Below are 20,652 nucleotides of genomic sequence, written 5' to 3'. Positions count from 1 at the left end.
TTCTACGGGTCCTGTTTCTCCACGCCTTGACCTCTGCATATAAACCTGTATGTGTGTGCATGCATACGCACACACATACACACCACAAATACATACATACACACGCATACACGCACACATACACACCACAAATACATACATGCACACGCATACACCACATGCACACACACATACACACACACCACAAATACATACATACACACACATACCACACACATTCACATATATAGTCACACATACACACGTTCACACACACATGCTCACACATTCACACACACATGCTCACACACACACACACACACACACACACTTTCCACTTTGTATCACCATCTCTTAGAGTAAATTTTTTGGCTTCCTTCTAGGAAGGCAGCTCAGAGGGAATGGACTGTTTATTTCTTCGCAGCAGGTGTCCCACATGTGGAATTCTTACGGGACATTTTTATGCACTAGTATTACATATTGCTTGACACCACTTCTGCCATACTCTCAGCCAGGGCAATCCCAGGAACACCTTCACAACCAAGAAGAATGGGTTTATACATTGCTGAGAATTGTGCCAACATCACACCGTGAAAGGAGCATACATGGAAGGCAAGCTATCACTGCAACCACAGTTATCACTGGAGAACACAGCCAGCAATCCAGAAAAATATTGTGGATACACCAAACACAGACATGTTATCAAAGCTATAGGTCCCAGTAGCATACGTTTGCTGGCTAACACATTTCTCACAGTTCAGGGACTGGGGTGTCTGAGATTAGTGTGTTCCTGTGTTTCAGTTCTGATGCAGATCTGTCCCTGGTTTTCAGATGCCCATCCTCTTCTTGTGTCCTCACTTTGGGAAGAGTAAAGAAGAGAAAGTTTGCTCTTTGGAGCATCTTCGTAGAAGGGCACTAATCCTATGGAGGGGGCCCCATGGTCATTACCTAATGACCTCCCATGGCCCCCTCTGCTTCCTATCATCCCCATGGGGACTACAGTTCCAATATTTTGAACTTAGGGAAGTAAGAGCCTGCATTCCATAATACCATTTATATCATGACAAGGATGTTACACGCAATTCACATCCAAAAAACCTTTCCCACGTTCCTGAACTGATGGCATTCACTGTTACACATTTATCTTTGTAATGCTTCCACAAGTCACATGGCTGACTTCCATTTCCCAAGCAGGGATGAGTTTCAATGTAATTAGACAAACTTGTAGTAGAGAGTTTTTGCCAACTCTAATTATAATGTCATTAAAATATAATGAAAACTTAAAAATTAAATCTCCAAAATTACCTAATTCATGAGAGAAGGAATAATAAATTATAACTCCCTTTGCATTATTAGAAAAAATATAAGCACTAAATGAAAGTAATTATTTTATATTTTTTTTGTTCTGTGTCATTTACTAAAGCCCACCAGAAGTAGGCTGATGACTGACTTTGGTGCCTTTATTGGCCACAACTGTAGACAGATGGATGTAATGAGGTATCATTAGGACTTTAATGACAGGCACTTTCAATAAATCCTCCATTAACTAGAACCCCATGTTCCCAGTGCACCAGAATTAACCACAGTTTTTCCTTGGCTTCATGTAGAGTGGACAATATAGAGAAATTAGACCTTCTGTATTCACGGACAAGTGCCTTGGGAGTGAAGTGAATCTTATTTCCTCATTCCGTCGTGTTTCTCTTGTGAATGTTCATGGTAAAGAGCCAAGTCACTGAAAAGGAAGTTGAACTACTATTTCCAGGTCATGCTCATACCTGGGATTAAACACATAGGAATAAACAGTCACAGGAAAGCCCTGCTCTAAAAAGCAGCTACCTAACTGCCGGGCAGCTCTTGATATGCTATGTAAACTAGTGGTTCACTTCTATATAACTATGAATATTTGTTTCTAGTTTTACTGAACTATAATTCATTTATCACATTATTTACCTATTTAGAGAGGAAAGTCCAATAACTTGCAGCACAATCACAATTGTATACCCATTATTACTCTAGATTTTTTAGGACCTTATCATTCACATCAAAAGTAAACTCCAGAATGAATATTTATCTCCCTCTGCATCCCAATCTCCATAGAATCAACTGTATTCTCTATGTACCAGTATACATGCTCATTCTGGACACAATTTAAAAAAATATTTCCTCTGAAGTTTATCCTTTCGCTGATGTCTTTTCAATTTTTCCTCCCCATTAGCTCTTATAAAAATTTTAGCTCAAGCAATGAATCCTCATAGATTGTAGCTGGAATTTTTAAAGCATGAGCTGGAACAGAACAACACTGCCCTGTAAGATGGGAATGCCCTTAAGACAAGACTATTCCATAAAAAGAAAACTGGTGGTAAAAGGCTTTGCTCATGTATTCCTTTAGGTGTCCAGGCAAGAAGAGCAATATCTGGGCTGAATTTAGACTGCAGTCTGGGCAAACTTTATGTGGTCTCATATTGGAATAACCTGTAAAGAGGAATAACAATGTATCGCGGCTGGCTGTTGCTGGCTTCCTTATTAAGTGGAGTTTGTGTGTTCATTTGTTAACATTGTGTCATTCGTTTTCTTCCGCATTGCATCAACTCAAATTTTTGCTGTGTCACTTACTACCATATTGCATCAACTCAAATTTTTGCTGTGTCACTTTCTACCATACTGCATCAACTCGAATTTTTGCTGTGTCACTTACCCTTGCATGGCCGGGGGTGGGGTGGGGAAATAGAACGTAGCACTTCTGTGCCATTGTGCTCTCTTTCTGTTGAGACAACAATAATATAATTACCCACAGCGTTTTCAGGAGTACAGCATACAAATCACCCACTCCTTATGCTTGTTTCTATCTCCCCAACAATGGTAGGAAAAACAAAATTAAACTCAAACTAAACAGGGCTCACCTTAGGAGCCTATAATTTATCATATCTTATTATAAAGAGTTGAATCGAAAAATACCAACCTATACTCTCTTTTCCTTTTTCCTAATAGGCTTCTGGTCTTGGTTTACCGATTGAACTAGTCCCTAGATTATGAGTATTCCTCTGAACACTAGATTGCAGATGTCCTGCTGAACATGTCCCTAGATGACAAATGTCCTACTGAATTGGTCCCTAGATTGTGAATGTCCTACTGAACTAGTCCCTAGATTACAGATGTTCTACTGAACTAGTCCATAGATGGGGGATGTTCTTTTGCTTTCCCAGCATCTTCATGGCTCCCTGCTTCCTGGAACAGCATGTCAATCATTGACTCTGTTGGCACTGACCCAGCTCTCTTTTCCTTCATTGTTTCCCACCAACTGCGCAGCATCTCCGCCCACTGTTTATGACCCTAACTGGCAAGAACAACTTCTCTTCCTTTCCAAAGCAGAAAGGGCTGGCCAAGAGCTGGATAATATGTAAACCAGTGTCAACCAGGAGGTCTGGGTACAATGAAAAATTAATTAATAAGAGCCTTTCTACGGGATCGTGAGATCAAGGAAAACCCCCCATTCTTTAATTTTAAAAGAATAGAGGGAAAGAAACACACACACACACACACACACACACACACACACACACACATTCAAGGGCAGGAATAAGAATCATAAGAATTCTAAAGCTTCCAAAGTTTCAAAGTAGAAAACATATTGTACATTTACTAGTTTTGGATAGTAAATCTAAGAACCTAATAAATATGGGTCAAATACAGATTTTTGTCAATACAGTGTAACTGGGGACTTAACCAATGCCTATCTACAAAATACTTGGTGATATCTATCTTGTAGGAATAATGTCAAAGATTAAAGAAAATCTAATTCCTCAATAATGATGAGTTAATGGGAGTGCCCTTGAATTGAAAAAAAAAAAAGGTTCCTGTGGATTGCCCTGGTGCTGTTTGTATTTCAATGCTAATTCTGCTTCCCCTAGAGGGGTTGCCTAGGAGTGAATCACATACTCAGAACCATCTCCCCGTTTTAACTTCTTAAATAAAGGTTAGAAGCAGTGATTGGGCAGGGGAAGGGAAGGTGGAGCGGACGAGTTGGGGGGAGAGGACGAGGAGCAGGAAGTGGAAGCCGGAATACAGCAGTGTACTGGTGCTTCTTCCCCCCGAGGCGCACAGCTTGTATTCATATAAATTGAGTTGGGTTTCCTTTGCACAGGCTTATTTGGGTTGGAGAAGTTACCTCAACAAGTTCCCAAAAGGGACACTGAAGGAGAGTGGCCAAGATGGGAGGGACTAGGGAGGGAGAGACTTAGAAAATCAAGTACATTTCTCTAGGTTATTGGTGCAATGGAATGAAATTTAATTTTAAATAAAAACGCTAAAAATTAAGTTTTATTTTCCTTTACCGTTAAATTAGCAACATTGCAAATTCTTTTTTTTTTTTGTATTTATTTATTCTATATAAGTACACTGTAGCTGTCTTCAGACACACCAGGAAGAGAGCATGGATCACATTACAGATGGCTGTGAGCCACCACGTGGTTGCTGGGATTTGAACTCAGGACCTCTGGAAAAGCAGTCAGTGCTCTTAACCACTGAGCCATCTCTCCAGCCCCCGAAAATTCTTGTTGTATTTCAAATAAGTAAAAGCAAAAATACACTCATAGATGCAAAAGTGAACCTTTGTCTCCCCTATGGCTTTGTGGGAGCTTTAAGACCATGACCCCATACTTGACTCTTGCGTGCACGTGGAGTGACCATGAAGTGACCATGAAGTGAGACCTACTGTAGGACTGACTTCTATGCATTTATCAGAAAGTGAGACTACAAGCTTTTCTCTAAGTGTAGAGGTCTGAGGTAGGCATCGTTTTTAATTCAACATATAGAGAAGTAACCAATGATTACGCATTCTGCATGAGATGCTGGACTGAGCTGAAGGATTGGAAGGCTAGAGAAAGACAGAGGACTTGGAAGTTGTCATGGATGGATTCTGTCTCTCCAAAAAAAAAAAAAAAAAAAAAAATGTGCCTGTTAAAGTCGTATCCCCTGTACTTCAGAATGAGACTGTTTCCGATTTTAATTACCTTCGAGAGGTAATTACGGTGAAGTAAGGTCATGTCGGTCACGCCCTTACAGAACGAGGAGATAAAAACAGCAGAGAGGCATGTTGGAAAAGAGGGCCAAGAAAACACAAGGGGGAGGCAGCCATCTGCACGACAAAGAGAAACATCCCTCCCCACATCTCCATCTTGGCCCGCTAGCTTCCACAGTTATGAAAAAAATAAATGTCAGTGATTTAAGCCACTTGCTTTGTCCTTTGTTTTGGCATTCCAAGATTTATTCAGCAAACAACAGAATGAGTCAGATGACCAGCACCAGCAGCCGAGGCGGAGTGGGGCTAGGGGTGGGGAGAATGGAAAGGCGCATCCGGAGGCGGTGCCTGCCGTGGTAGAACACGGATGACTCTTGCTAAATTTTAACTTTTGTCTGGAAGTCAGCAGTCCCACGATTCTACTTAAAAACCCCAAACTTGGTTAATGAGGTGTGTTTTTTATATTTTGGCTGATGAAGGAATCAAGGCATTGAACAGGGTGTAACAACATGATTTAGAAGAATGTTCATACTTGGCAAGAAACAAGAAGGAAAGGGAAAAAATGAAGACTTGAGCTGGTGCCAAATCCCGGAGAGGGAGGAGCCACAGGAGGAAGAGCTTCCCGGGCCCCTGCTGTCACTGCAAGGTTCAGAAGGAGTGCCCCCTGAGAGGCCCAGACAGATTTGCAAGAGCCTGTCCTAAATAGAGAAGGAAAGAGGGAGGGGCTTAGTGGATAAAGGTCCGGGACATTTTCTGAAGCTCTCGCATTTAAGTAAGACAATTGGGTGGGACACCTTGTAATCAAGCTCGGGTTACAATTTAGTAATGTAGAGGATTGTAAGACGGCACAACTTTTAAAATTCTTGTATGAGGACCTGAGTTCAACTTACAGGACACACGCACGCGCGCGCGCGCGCGCGCGCGCACACACACACACACACACACACACACACACACACACACACACGCTAAGCCTATGGTACTCTTATGATTCTACAGTTGGTGTTAGGGTTTCGAATCTCAGCCCCCTGCGCAGATAGAACATACCCAGACAAACATGGTTCCACGTGGAGAGGTTTAATGAGAGAAGAGTAGGAGAGTCGATAGGCAGCGGGTCATGGGCACGTGGAGGGGGATGGGGAAGGGGGTAAGAGCAGCGAAGAACAAAGAGCAAGAGGGGGTAAGAGGGGAGTAAGAGAGAGTAAGAGAAGGAGGAGGGGGCAAGCAGCCCCTTATATAGTCAGGCACCGCTGACTGTTGCTAGGCGACTGTAGTTGTAAGGGTGGAGCTTAGACAGAATACCAACAGTTGGAAGGCAAAAACAAGTGGGTCCCTAGAATCTGCTGGGCAAGCAGTCTGGTCTGATCAGTGAAAGACCCTGCCTCAACAAAGTCGAGTACTCTGCAGCAGAATAGCATACAATGTTGGCCTCTGCCTGCCACGTTCATGGGCACCCGCATACATGTGCACTCGCCCGTGCATAAACGCATGTACACACACGTTTCTTTCTTTCTTTTTTCTTTTTCTTTGAAGATTAAAAAGGGGGTTGGGGATTTAGTTCAGTGGTAGAGCACTTGCCTAGAAAGCGCAAGGCCCAGGGTTCGGTCCTCAGCTCCGAAGGAAAAATAAAAAAAGATTAAAAAGAAAAGTTTCTATTAAATAAACAGTTTGTGCTGTGCTGGCTAAATGTGGGCAGAAAATTGGAATTTACGAATTTAATGCCGCGCATTACGTCTGTCCCCCTACACTTACTAGACAATCAAATTACACCTAGAGTGGAGTCTTGGCACTCATCTTTGTCCCGAGAGCCACTTAATTTTAAACACCCTTGTATGTTAATAGGGAAGATGCTAAAAATTAAAGACAGACTGATAAAACATTTTTCAACGCTCTAAATTCTTTCGCATCTCTAAAACACATGGTCATTTAACGGGGATGACAAATTACTGCAGTAGAGGATTACTGTGGGGCGATGGACCATGGGAGAAAGCCTGGTAAGGTCGAGCTGGGCTTGGAGTCCCAGGACCCAGAGGGGATGGTAGGAGCTCTGCCTGCTCTTAAAACCAGGCCCCTGTCACATAGCCACAGCCCCCCACAGAGAGAATTGTGTCCATCAGTCAAGTAGGAGCAATGCCCAAAGCCCCTCCACACGTAGATGAGGGTCCCCTAACATCTCAGACCTGCTGTCAGATCCCCAACCCACCCAAAAACTGTATATACGGTCCTATCCAGAAGGAATAAAGATATGAGAATAACTCCATCTTCTGAAAGCGTCTGTCTCGTAAGAACTGTAACAATGCCCAGCAAGAGAACGCTAGTAGGAGCACTTCCTCCCTACCCCTGCTTGTGTCCTTTCCCCTTTGCTTGAACTTCCCTGCCGGGCTGGGCCAGAGATCTCTGGGGATAGCCCCCAGTACCCAGATCGACAGGCTACTACTATTTTTTTTTAAACATTGCGCAATGCCCAACCCTCCTCCATCTGAGGTTTCACTTTCTCCCATTAGCTCCGTTATGCAAGGTCAAACACAGTCTGAAACTATCAGATGCAGAATTCTAGAAGCAACAATTCATAAATTGTGCATTGGATAGGATGATGAAATCCCACCCTGTTCTAATCTACTCTGCCCAGGACTCAAATGATGCCCTTTGTGGGCGTATCCAGGCTGCAGGCTAGGTAGACTTGGTGGGCATATTCAGGCTGTAGGTTATCCACCTGTCAATCTTCTATCCACCCTCAGTCATCAGGTCAACCGCCTCAGTATTGAAATGCTAATATTCAAATGACCTCATCTATGTATGGATCCTACAGTGGTCACCGTGGCAATTAAGGTATTCAGAACAGAAACCATAACGTGTTTGCTTCCAAAGAAGTTTAAAAGAAAAAGATCAAAGAGAAGAAACACTGTGTATGCTGAAGCTACTGAGATCTCTGCCCGTTATAATAATATATTTTGAAACCATATTCATAACTTTTATTACAGTGTGTTGTTATAAATGTCCTGCTTACATTAAACTAAACTAGTTAGCTATGCATAAACAATAAATTAATGTTACCATGGGCATGCACACAGGAAAAGGCAGGGGATGCAGGATTGCAATTCTCCATGGCCTTAGGCATTTACCAGCCACCTTTGAACAGAGCCCCCCTCCCCAAATAGGGGAACCTCCTGCCTTTCATCTTCCAGTTAGATAAAGTGTTTTACTTAAAAGACAAATTCTTACCATCTTACTTGATTTTTGAGGCTTGGTTTTTTTTTGGGGGGGGGGTGTTTTTGTTTTTTGTTGTTTGTTTTTTCTGCCCGGCTTTGTCTTTATTAGTTACTATTTCCAACAGCTGACGCTGAGTTAAACATGGCCCTCTTTGTCAGTGTGGTTCTGACTGGCTGCAACTTAATTTTGCAACTTCTGAGACTGCGGTTTGAACTATGCAATTTCTGTCAGCTCAGCACAGTGTGCCCACACGCCGCGAGCTGTCGACTCATTTTCCTGAGCCCTGCTTGCAGCAGGGGAAAGGTCTCCCTGGATAAGCTGTCAGGATCAATCGCTTAGTCACAGTAGACTTCTCGCTATTTTAGCAGGAAGTTAAAGAGACCAGCACCTCCACCACAGGGCTAACTCTGCATACTGGCATAAACCGGATACTTTATTCTTTAGCTCCAAGTTAAAACGTAGCAAACGTCCTAAGGGCTGGGAACTAAACTGATAGAGACAGAGGTATCTTTAGTCATCCACACCTTGTATGAGTTGTTTTCTATGGCTAGCAGTTAAAAAATGGTTTCTGTGTTAGAACCCATTAACAACGCACCCCCACGCTGTGAACCACTGCTTTAGCGTGCTCTCCCTTTATAGCCCCTGGCCCACTCTTATGTTCCGACTTACACATCACCTCTTCCTACAAGTTTTCTTCAGTTACACTGTCTAAAGAAGTCATCCGCAATGACTGGGTGTTTTCATTTGGATTTGTTTTTTGTGCTCTTTTTTCCCTTTCTTCCCTGTCCCCATCCAGCTGACGGGAACGGTGTGTGAAAAGAGCCCCACTGAGCATGGCAACAGGGTAAAGACAGCCCTTCTTTTGGAGCACAATGAAGGCTTTGCACACAAAGCACTGTCCATCTCAGTCACAGTGGCTCACAACCGGGCATGACCATTTAGGAGAAAGGTAACCGTGGGGCCTTTGAATTTCCTCTATTTGCACAGTCACTGCCCATTTGCCAACCCCTCTGCTTTTACTATTTCGATTTATTTCTTCTGCTTATAAACTGTCCATATCACTACAAGTTGTTGGTAAAGGGCTACGGCCCATGGTATGAGGATCCCAGGCAGGCGCAGTAGCAATAGCAACCTGTATCAGTCAAACCAGACAGAAATCATCTCCTGTATTTGAGAGCCTCCATTCCATCCTCTAGCCCATGGCATTTAGAACCTGGGCACATAGTAACAAGTAATTCTCATTGCTTTTGTGCCCAAACTTTTGTTCTTATTCCAGTCCTAATCATTGCTATGAAGTCATCTGTACGAAACAATCTGTCGTATAGAACGTATACGTGAGCAAGAGGAGGCATTCAACCAATCAAGGTCTGGCGTTGTCTCCAAATCCCAGGGAAGGAGATTTGGCATCAAAGCATGGTAGCTGAAAATGCTGGGAAAGTATCTCACTTGATAGAATGCTAGCCTGGCATGCCAGGAGCCCTGGCCTCCACCAGCAGAACTCTATGAGACTGGTATATGCATACCCCAGCACTCAAGGAGTGGAGATAGGAGGATCAGAAGTTCAATGTGATCCCCAGATACATAACAAGGCTAGACTTGGTACATGAGACCCTCTAATGACCCTAGTAAAATGAAGTTCACACACATTCATGCATGCACATACTCATGCCCACACACATACACCAGGATGCACAGGCATGCACACACAAACACATTCATCATTCATGCAGCCTTACACACACACACACACACACACATACACCACACATACCCACACATACACATACCACACACATCCACATATACCCACACACACATACACCACACACATACCACACACACACACACACACACACACACACACACACACACACACCACTGGACTCACTATGAGATTAATTACAGATTGTATGGACCCTGAGTGCCCATCAGTTCCTAATCACAATGTTGCTCTTTCTATCTGTCCCTAGAGTGGTGTGGCCATCCCCACAATGGCACATCAACTGGTCGCTCCAGCCAAATGAGTGAGAGATGGCACTCCCCACCTATTTGAGTTAATCAACACTAATCTCATTCTGGAGGGAGAGAGTATGATAGTAAATACATGATTATGCATTTCTCTGGATGTGATCACGGGTACAAATAATGCAGTTCAGTATTTCTCAACTGATGCCTTAGTTCAGGGGTTCTTGTGCAAAAATCCTGCATGGATCCAACACTCATCAACACTGTCACAGCAGGATTCACAGTCTGCTGCAATGACAGTGAAAGAGTGGACATCCTACTCAAGATGTAGGGGAAGCAATAGAAGCCTCCATCCACAAGAAGGAAGGAAGGAAGGAAGGAAAGAAGGAAGGAAGGAAGGAAGGAAGGAACAAAAGGAGAGAGGGACAAAAGGAAGGAGGGAGAAAGGAGGGAGAGAGAAAGGAAGGGAGGGAGGGAGAAAGAAAGGGAGGGAGGGGCGGAGGGAGGGGAGAACGCAAGGTTATGTCAAATGATTTCTATCTATTTTTAAGAGTGTCTTTGTTCTCCTCAACGTCAATGACGTTGCCCAATTGAGGACATGTGCTCATTGCCACAAACAGCTCATAGTCTTCTGTCTGTAAAGAGATGTCATATGACTTCAGGAAGCCTCTGGAAATGAGGAAACAAGCTAAGTATTAACTGTGGTTACAGACCTAATATTTTTCAACATCCTGCTTATGTATACGGAATAATTCCGATTTGCTACACACTTGTGGTCCCCTACTCCTACTGCCTGCTTCAGAGCATAGGGAGGCCATTGCTCCCCACAGTGTATGTATGGAATTCACCTGACCACCGAGCTCTGACTTTAAGCACATATGTGGCTGTCTACTTAAGTCCATCAGTTGCCAATGGGTTTTGCTCATAAGAAAAAGCCTGGTGTAAACATGAATCCTTTCGTTCGCGTGTTCTATAGTTTGACATGTTTGAGCGTGCTCTCCATAATTCGGCTTCCACCCATGCTCTGAATAATATATGTCATGCTTTTGCTTTTTTCTTTCATTTTCATATTTATTTATTATTGTTGTACACACGTCATGAGGGGGTCATGCCACAACATGCATGTGCATGTGGAGGTCAGAGGAGAACATCATGGAGTCAGCTCTCTCCTTCTACCTTTACATGGGGTTCAGGAGTCAAGCTCAAGCTTGAATAGCAAAATTCTCTCTCTCCAATTCCCTCCTTCTCCCTCTCCCTCTCCCTCTCCCTCTCCCTCTCCCTCTCCCTCTCCCTCTCCCTCTCCCTCTCTCTCCCCCTCTCTCCCTCTCTCTCTCTCTCCCCCTCTCTTCCTCTCTCTCTAGACATAGATATAGATAGATAGGCAGATAGATAGATAGATAGACAGACAGACAGACAGACAGACAGACAGACAGACAGACAGACAGATATCCTTTAGGCATGAAGATCACATGTAGTTGGGTTGAAGTCTCTATGTAGCCAAGAGGATTCAAGCTTCTATCCTGCTGCCTCCAACCCCTGAGTGGTGGAATTAATGTTATGTAGGTACCACTGAGTCCCAATTATGCATTGCTGGGAACTGAACACAGGATATAGTGCATGCTAATCAAACACTGGACCACCTGAGCCACATTCCAGCTTTCATGTGCCTCAGATTTGAGAAAAATAATTTGCGTCTTTAATGGAGTGTTTATTAGATCTCAGGCATCTGGCTAAGCCTTGTATGTCTATAGCATTTAATCGTAACAACATTCTGAAGTTGGTTCTCTCTCTCTCTCTCTCTCTCTCTCTCTCTCTCTCTCTCTCTCTCTCTTTCTTCTCTCCTCTTCTCTCTCTCTCCTCTCTCCTCTCTCTCTCTCTCCTCTCTCTTCTCTCTCTCCTCTCTCTCTCTCTCTCTCTCTCTTTCTCTCTCTCTCTCTCTCCTCTCTCTCTCTCTCTCTCTCTAAGAGGTCATGACTGCCCTTGGCTGAGGCAAGCTGACTGCAGAGCCCTTGTGTCTAGCTACACAGCCATGTCTCAGTATCCATAAATATTGGTCCTGTAACTCCTTCTAAATCTGTGGATGCTCCGGGTCTTAAATAAAGTAACGTAGCATTTGTACATCACCAAACCTACCTTATAATACCCTATAGAAGGTGGATGTCATGTACAAAGTTAATATACAGGATTGTTTGTTACGCGCATGACTATTATTCCGGATTACGTGAAGGTGACTGACACAGATTTTCACCTGAGTCTGTTGAACTCATGGGTGCAGAATCACCATGCTGATTCTAGCCAGCAGGCAGTATGGCAGCAATATCTTGGGGCATTAAACAAAGGCTTCTCCTTCTTCATGGTTGATGTCAGAAGGCAGTGACCACTGAGAATGCTAATTCAAAGTTTAACTTTGCTGAAGCAGTCAACTAAGAAAGCTCCAGGGAGGAACATACACAACACTTTACACCTCAGTAGCCCGGGTCACAGGTCACAAGGCAGTCTTCTCCCTTACGGGAATTTGTTCTGTTTTGGGTCATTCACCCCACTCTGTGCTTTCACTGTGAAATCTCTGCTGTGGTGAGAGTTCACTGGTCGGATGTGGTTATTTGTATTTTCAGTCACCGACTTCCATACATTTAAAAGTTTGTGATGTCATGCAAGTCTCTGGAGTTCTGAACGTCAGTGCTATGATGAAGAATACGTCTAAAATTAGTGTTTTCTGAGGTAAGGTTTCACTCTGGATCTCAAGCTGGCCTGAAACTTACTATATAGCCCAGACTGGCTTTGAACTTACAGACATACTCCTGTCTCAGTCTTCCAAGTGCTAAGATTACAAGGGTGAGCCACTGGCACCTGTAGACCGTAGCTGCTGTCCTTCTCAAAGATCATGGTTGTTTATTAATCTGGTTGTTGTTGTTGCTGTTGCTATTATCATCATTATTGTTTTTTTTTATTATTGTTCTTGTTATTATTGTTATTATTATTATTATTATTATTATTATTATTATTATTATTATGTTCTTCCTGTGTTCCTTCCCCATCATTTCACTACCTTTTCTCTTTCTCCCGTGTTTTTCTTTCCTTTCCTCTCCTTTCCACTACACATCGATGGTTTTAAAAAGTATTGATATAGAAATAATAGCACCGTGCTTATATGGGAAAGCAGTCTGTGCTCAGTGGGAAAACCGAGGAAATGTGTTGCTTCAGGAGCACACTCTACAGGCTATCGTCCCTGGAAACCCAAAGTCACTACTGAGCTCCTGGCACGTTTAAAGGAGCCTCTGGTGATCTGTTTATTTGAAATTGCATAAAGAAAATGTCCATTCCTTGATTTCTTAATATTCTTCTAAAGCTTCCAGTGTCAAAGTCTAAGGAACTAGAAATCATTGCCAAGTGTGTAGGGTGGAAAAAATTTAACATAGGACATTGCCACTGTGAAAGATCAGAGAACACAAATAGACTTTGGTGACACAGCATTGGGGAATTGCTGCAACCCCTGAATCAGACAGACAGCGACCATCCAACGGATACTGGAGTCACGAGGAGGACACAGGCCTGGTCAGAGATGCTGGGAGAGGCACAGAGGAATATGGAGAAGCCCTGGTCTCTGCCTTTCCCTTGCCTCTTCTTCTACCTGCTGGCATCATTCACTGACTGAAACCAGCCAAAGGCGGGTGACATGGAGACTAAGAATGTGACCTACCCTGCCGGAAGTCCCTCTGATCCACAACAAGGAAGGTCGGAGGGCTAGATCTGGGAGTAACTGGACAATGACTGCATCATACCCCAAAAGCATTTTTACACAGCATGCTTCCCTGTCTTCTACCCCTTTCTTTCTTTCTGCCCCCTCTTTAAGGATGTTCTCTGACATTGGAAGGGGTGATGTCAATGGTCCATTTAGGACCAGACACTCTACTGTCCCTTCTTCTAGGCCCTTCAGGCAAGAACTACATTGACAGTCACCCACTCCAAAAAGAAGCTTCCATGACCAAAACTGAGGGCAGAACTAATCCATGGATATAAATGTGGGTATTTAGAAGGCAGTTTGATCACATGTCCATTTAGCAAAATACAGTAGGGTGTTCTCCAACAAGGGCCTGAGGTCTCTTGACCACCAGTGGCCAAGTTTATAATCAGGCCTGAGTTCCCTCCTTTAGAGAGGGTCTAAAATCTCACCAGAAAGCTAGTAATTACCAGTAACCAACAACCAATGATAAATCCCAGCCACCACTGTGGTAGCCATGAGAACAGAGCTCTGCCCTTTTAAAAATTTTATTTGTGAGTGTATGTGTGAGAGAAAATGTGTGCTGTCTGCAATTTTGTGTGTGTGTGTGTGTGTGAGAGAGAGAGACAGAGAGACAGAGAGACAGAGAGAGACAGAGAGACAGAGACAGAGAGACAGAGAGACACAGAGAGACAGAGAGACAGAGAGAGACAGAGAGAGACAGAGAGAGAACCTATGGAGATCAAATGCTAATGTCTGGTGACTTCTTTATTTATTTATTTTTTTTGAGACAGAATCTTTCAATGAACTGAGAGCTCACTGATTCAACTACATTTTCTAGCAAGAAACTTCTGGACTCCTCGACTCCATCCCCCTTCCCACACAAGAATTACATACTTGTACTGCTAAGTAGGGGTACCAATCTGAACTCAGATCCTCATACTTAGAAGGAAAGATGCCTTATAATTTCCACTATCTCCCCATCCTCTGCCATGCCCAGTTACAGGGGAATCCACAAACACTCAGAAGCCAGTGCCCACCATAACGCAGTCACCTCCCAAAAGCCACACTTTGGTTGCATTGGAAATTAAGTTCTGACATGAAATTCATAGGGGGCAAAAGCATTCAAAATATGGAATCTGCAGTAGGATTAAATAAAATTGTTGCTTGGTTGTGAATAAGATTTTGCCTCATAGGAAAAAGAATACCCTTGGCAGGGAAGGGAGAGGCAAAGATTAAAACAGAGACTGAAGGAACACCCATTCAGAGCCTGCCCCACATGTGGCCCATACATATACAGCCACCCAATTAGACAAGATGGATGAAGCAAAGAAGTGCAGACCGACAGGAGCCGGATGTAGATCGCTCCTGAGAGACACAGCCAGAATACAGCAAATACAGAGGCGAATGCCAGCAGCAAACCACTGAACTGAGAATAAGTCCCCCGTTGAAGGAATCAGAGAAAGAACTGGAAGAGCTTGAAGGGGCTCGAGACCCCAAAAGTACAACAATGTCAAGCAACCAGAGCTTCCAGGGACTAAGCCACTACCTAAATACTATACATGGACTGACCCTGGACTCTGACCCCATAGGTAGCAATGAATATCCTAGTAAGAGCACCAGTGGAAGGGGAAGCCCTGGGTCCTGCTAAGTCTGAACCCCCAGTGAACTAGACTATGGGGGGAGGGCGGCAATGGGGGGAGGGTTGGGAGGGGAACACCCATAAGGAAGGGGAGGGGGGAGGGGGATGTTTGCCCGGAAACCGGGAAAGGGAATAACACTTGAAATGTATATAAGAAATACTCAAGTTAATTAAAAAAAAAAAAAAGATTTTGCCTCATAGAAAAATTTGGAGAATTGATTACACAGTCGATAAAATTATAAACATCCTTGTAAATAATCTTTTTAAACATCTAATAATTTATTGAGTAAAACAATTTAGCTTAGAAATAAACGAAGGAGTCAATGAATAAACAGGGCAGAAAAACTTGGATATTGAGGCAATAATAGTATAAATTAATTCCTACTAAGTAAATGTTTCCATTGAAAGATTGTCTGGTTTGACTTTGTAATTGCTTTCTCCTAATGCTGAAAGAAAACAGAGCGAGCTGTGGGAGCTTTCGTATCAGCTCTTGTCCTGTTCTTCACACATGAAGCCATCTCCCATCATGCAATGTGTGCCATTCGCTCATTCTGCATACACTTCCTTTGTGTATACACACACACACACACACACACACACACACACACACACACTCACACATGTCCCTTTCTATTTACAAACGCTGTATCATAGCGCTTTTCACAAAACACGCTAAGATTTTACACTTCGATGTAAACCCATCTCCAAAAGCTCTTTTATTTACTTAACTCTAACAAACACATAACAGCTTTGTGTTACTCTGCCTCTAGAGCTGCCCTCATGTTAGCTGAACCCATGGGTGAAATTCCCTCCCTTGATCCCGGAAGTGGGGTGTGAGGGTGGGAGGGGCGGGTAATGGCTATGCTCAGAGGGACAGAGCACAATGGAGAAAGGACCAGCTGAGGCACCCAGCCTTGTGGAACTGAGCACCTACTGTAAATTTACATAGCGCCTGTGTAAATTGTGCATGAGCATGGTGACCCCCTTCTAACCTCAGTGGAAACAGGAGACCCCTGGAGCAAGTTGACTAGATAGACTGGAAAAATAGCAAGCTCTAGATTCAAGCACACACACATAAAAACAAAACACAGATGGGTATAAGGAAGTGCATATTTTACTCAGAACAAAGGGAAGCAATTCTTTCTGAGAAGGGCCAGACACTAAATACGTGCGGCTTTGTGGACCATGAGAGCTCTTTCGCCTTGGGTTGGTCCTTCTGCTACAGCTGACATATAATTGGAAGACGTGGGTATTTTCCAGTAAAAGTGCGGGGGTGGGGCGTTCAGAGGAGACCTGTGAGGGGGGCGAAAGAATGGGGGATAGGAGGTGCAAAGAAGGAGAGCAAGTCTATGTTCTGATCAAGCTCTCAAACTTTAATTAAAAAAAAACAGTGGCTTATAAAGACAAGCAGGCGGGAAGGTCCCCCTGGACCCAAGACCAATTTCACTACCGTCACCATCCTCCCTATAGCCCTAAGCAGTAAATTGCAGGTGTAGACTGATAAGAACAGACTGCTGGAGGCAGAAGCTGTAAAAGTGGTAAGAACTGGCAACTGGCTAGGTGTCCGGGAGAGTGTAAATGGGCTTGACATTCCTGAAACATTCCTAAGACAGAGGGTGTGTGAGTGGCTTGGCTCCCGGCACAAAAGAATGCTGCTAGTTTGTCATCTCTTGTCTCCCAAGGATGCATGTGTTAGAGATTTGGTCCCCAATGTGTCAGTGCTGAGATGATAGACCTATTTAACGTGGGATGTCTACTAGTCCTTGGGGATGTGTCCTTAGAAGGAATTAGGAAACCCCAGTACATCCCTGGGTTTCTGGTTCAAGATCCAAAGCTTGGTTTATCACATTGTGACACCATTGACACGTTGTCATCTGTCACACTACTGCTAGGCTACCATAAAGAGATCTCACCGGTTATGCAGAAATAGGTGTTATGCCCTTGACCCCCCCCCCCAAAAAAATCAAAGAACTATGAATTTAATGAGCTTTCAGTCTAGAAGTTGGGCTTACTAGTAATTTCGGCATAGTAACAAAAACAAAAACAACAAACAAAACAAACAAAAAAATACCCCCTGACCATTGCAAATTTTATTTAGAAAATTATATTGTAGACTAACCTGGCTCATGGGGTCTCAAAAGCCCCGGACCAACAAACTGCGAGTCTGTATGAGGCTGACATAGGCCCTCTGCACATTTGCTAAGGCTGAGGACCTTGGTTTTCTTGTGAAACTCCAAACAGCACAAGCAGGGGCTGTCCCTGACTCTTTTGACTACTTTTCAGACCCATTTCCTCCTACTGGGTGGCCTCTTCTAGCCTTATTATTAGAGGATGTGCCCAGTGTCACTGGAATTTGATATGCCATGTTTGGATGATATCCCTGGGAGGCCAGCTCCATTTTGAAGGGAAATGGAGAGGGAGCGGATTGGGAAGAGGGGGAAAGTGGGAAAGAGGGACTTGGAGGATAGAAGGGAAGGGGAAACTGAGGTTTGTAATATATGAGATAATAAGTTTTTATTTATAAGTATATTGTAGATGTATTTATTTGTAAGTATATTGTAGCTGTCTTCAGGCACACCAGAAGAGGGCATCGGATCCCATTACAGATAGTTGTGAGCCACCACGTGGTTGCTGGGATTTGAACTCAGGACCTCTGGAAGAGCAGTCAGTGCTCTTAACCGCTGAGCCATCTCTCCAGCCCAGTAAATAATTTTTTAAAAACATATGTTGTAGATTTTCCCAAGACCTGGCTGACTGGTCACCTGACTGAATTGCCATAGTTTTGTAAAGATAAAGGGATTATGACACTGAAGTCTTTCAACCTGGCACCCAGTTAAAAATGTGCTCAGGCTAAAACACATCGGGGACCAAACAGAAACTCACTTGCTTGCAGTGCCATTCCACAGCTGCCTTCTGAGCTCACTGAGTTAGCCCTGCCAAGGACAGCCTTCTATTTGAATCAGTTTTTTAAAAACCTGTGTCCGTATTTATGATTTTCTATACATCTAGGATTTGAGTTGTTCTAGAGCTAAAACATTAGACAAGAATCAAACCCTGTGCCCCACCCCCACCTTCTACCACACGTTCCCAAGTTTGGCTGTCCCTCCTTCCACAGGGAAATTCCAGGACTAGAATCATAGCCCTAGAGTATGTAGTGCTATTTTTAATATATTTTTCATTTTTGTGAAAAGCTCCTTTTAAAATACCCAAATAGAACTTTAAATACATATTATGAAAACTGAAATTGGTGGGGTTCTTAGCATTTTTTTTCAAAATTATGATGCCTTGGGAAACTAAAATTAATATTTATAAGCCAATATATCAAACTAGATGTTTTAAATATATTTCTCTGCGATTAATATAAAATTTGTTCATTTTTTAGATTTTTTTTCAAATCCACAACTATTAATTCTATCCCCTCATATTTCATAAACTTTTATTGGAAGTACTTAAATCATTTGTGTAGAATATGTACAACCAGGCAGCCCCATACTCCCTCATTCTCTGGTTTGTGGAGTAAGAACTTAACCAATGGCATTTGCTGGCCTTGTCTTGTGCCCACGAGGGTGACATGCATGACAGACACCAGGGCCACGGGAACAACGTTCACTGCCTCAACTTACTGAAACTCAGTGTGTGTCAGGAAAACGAGGGTCGCGTGTGGAATTTTCATCGCTTTCAAAAGTGGAAAAGCAGATGCTTCTCATTTATTTACACGCCAGTCAGAAACTAAAGACTTAAATGAAAATCTTTACCTTTCACCTTCTGACGTCACAACACCTGATCGCTACAATGTAAAGTTAATTACGAAGCAGTGGAACCGTTGAAAGGAGATGTTTTGAAACCTTCAGAGAGATCAACGCCAGAGTTTTGACTTGTGTCTGGACCAGCTCTCCATAAACAAAAATAAAGGTGAAACTCAAGTCTGAGGTGCTTCAGGAATTGCCAAAAGCAGAAAAGGGCCACTTTCTGGCTCTGCCTCCACTTCCTCCACAACCCAGACATGTGGGTAGATCAGCCCTGCAGACGCAGAGCCACACAGAAGCTCTTCAGCGGCTGCGCAAAGGATGCTGGCTAACCCCTTGGCCAACTTCTGATACACAAACCAAACATTTCCCGCAAGGGTCAGAGGATATCGACGAACTACACAGGGAAGGGTCATACTCCAGCTCCCAACCGTAACAGCTTCTGGTCTAGCTTACCGCTTCCTCTAATTATGGTTATCGCCACAGTAGGGTGGGAGACTGCTTTAAAATACTCCACGTTTCCTAGAATTTACCACCCACACAATATTTGATCTGGAAGCCAGATCCTAGTTAGCATATTGGTAACATCGCATGGATTTTAGAAATCAGGAAGCAAAAAAAAAAAAAAAAAAAAAAAAGTGAGAAATAGGTATGACATCTTGGCCTCGTGACTTAGTCAGTCCCATGATTCTAGTCACACGGGCTTCAGATTCGAATCTATAGAGGGAGTGATATTGCATGCATAGAGTTGCATTAATTAGGACAGCATCTATGGGGCTGGAGAGATGGCTCAGCGCTTAAGAGCACTGGCTGCTCTTCCAGAGGTCCTGAGTTCAATTTCCAGCAACCACATGGTGGCTCACAACCATCCGTAATGGGATCCGATGCCCTCTTCTGGTGTGTCTGAAGACAGCAACGGTGTACTCACATATATGAAATACATAATTCCTTATTTAAAAAAAGAAAGACAGCATCTACTTAAGAGATATCAGATTCTCTAGGCAAGAGAAACATAGACTTTAGTCACGTGATATCTAAAACCAAGGTCCACGGTTAACAGATAACCAACAGCAGGTCCTTCCTGCCACGAAACTTTCTAAAAATGCTTCCAAGTCCTCTTGTTTGGACTAATTGTGAAGCTGATAAGGAGGGAAACTGGAGGTTCTTCTGTCTGGAAGTAAAGACACATCCCACTGCCAAGAACTAATCACATCAAGATGCAGGAAGGCTGGACAGTGAGACCTCAGCTTCAAGGCCCACTTCCTGGAGACGACGCAGCGTCGACGCAGCAGCTGCGCCTGCTACCGTTGCTGTGTTAGGTATGAAAAGGGGGTCAGACGTAACAACACAAGGTTAGCTATAGAATACGCCT

The sequence above is a fragment of the Rattus norvegicus genome, chromosome 14, assembly GCF_036323735.1.
Source record: "Rattus norvegicus strain BN/NHsdMcwi chromosome 14, GRCr8, whole genome shotgun sequence".
In the NCBI taxonomy this organism is placed as follows: domain Eukaryota; kingdom Metazoa; phylum Chordata; class Mammalia; order Rodentia; family Muridae; genus Rattus; species Rattus norvegicus.
This window is presented reverse-complemented; position numbering follows the sequence as displayed.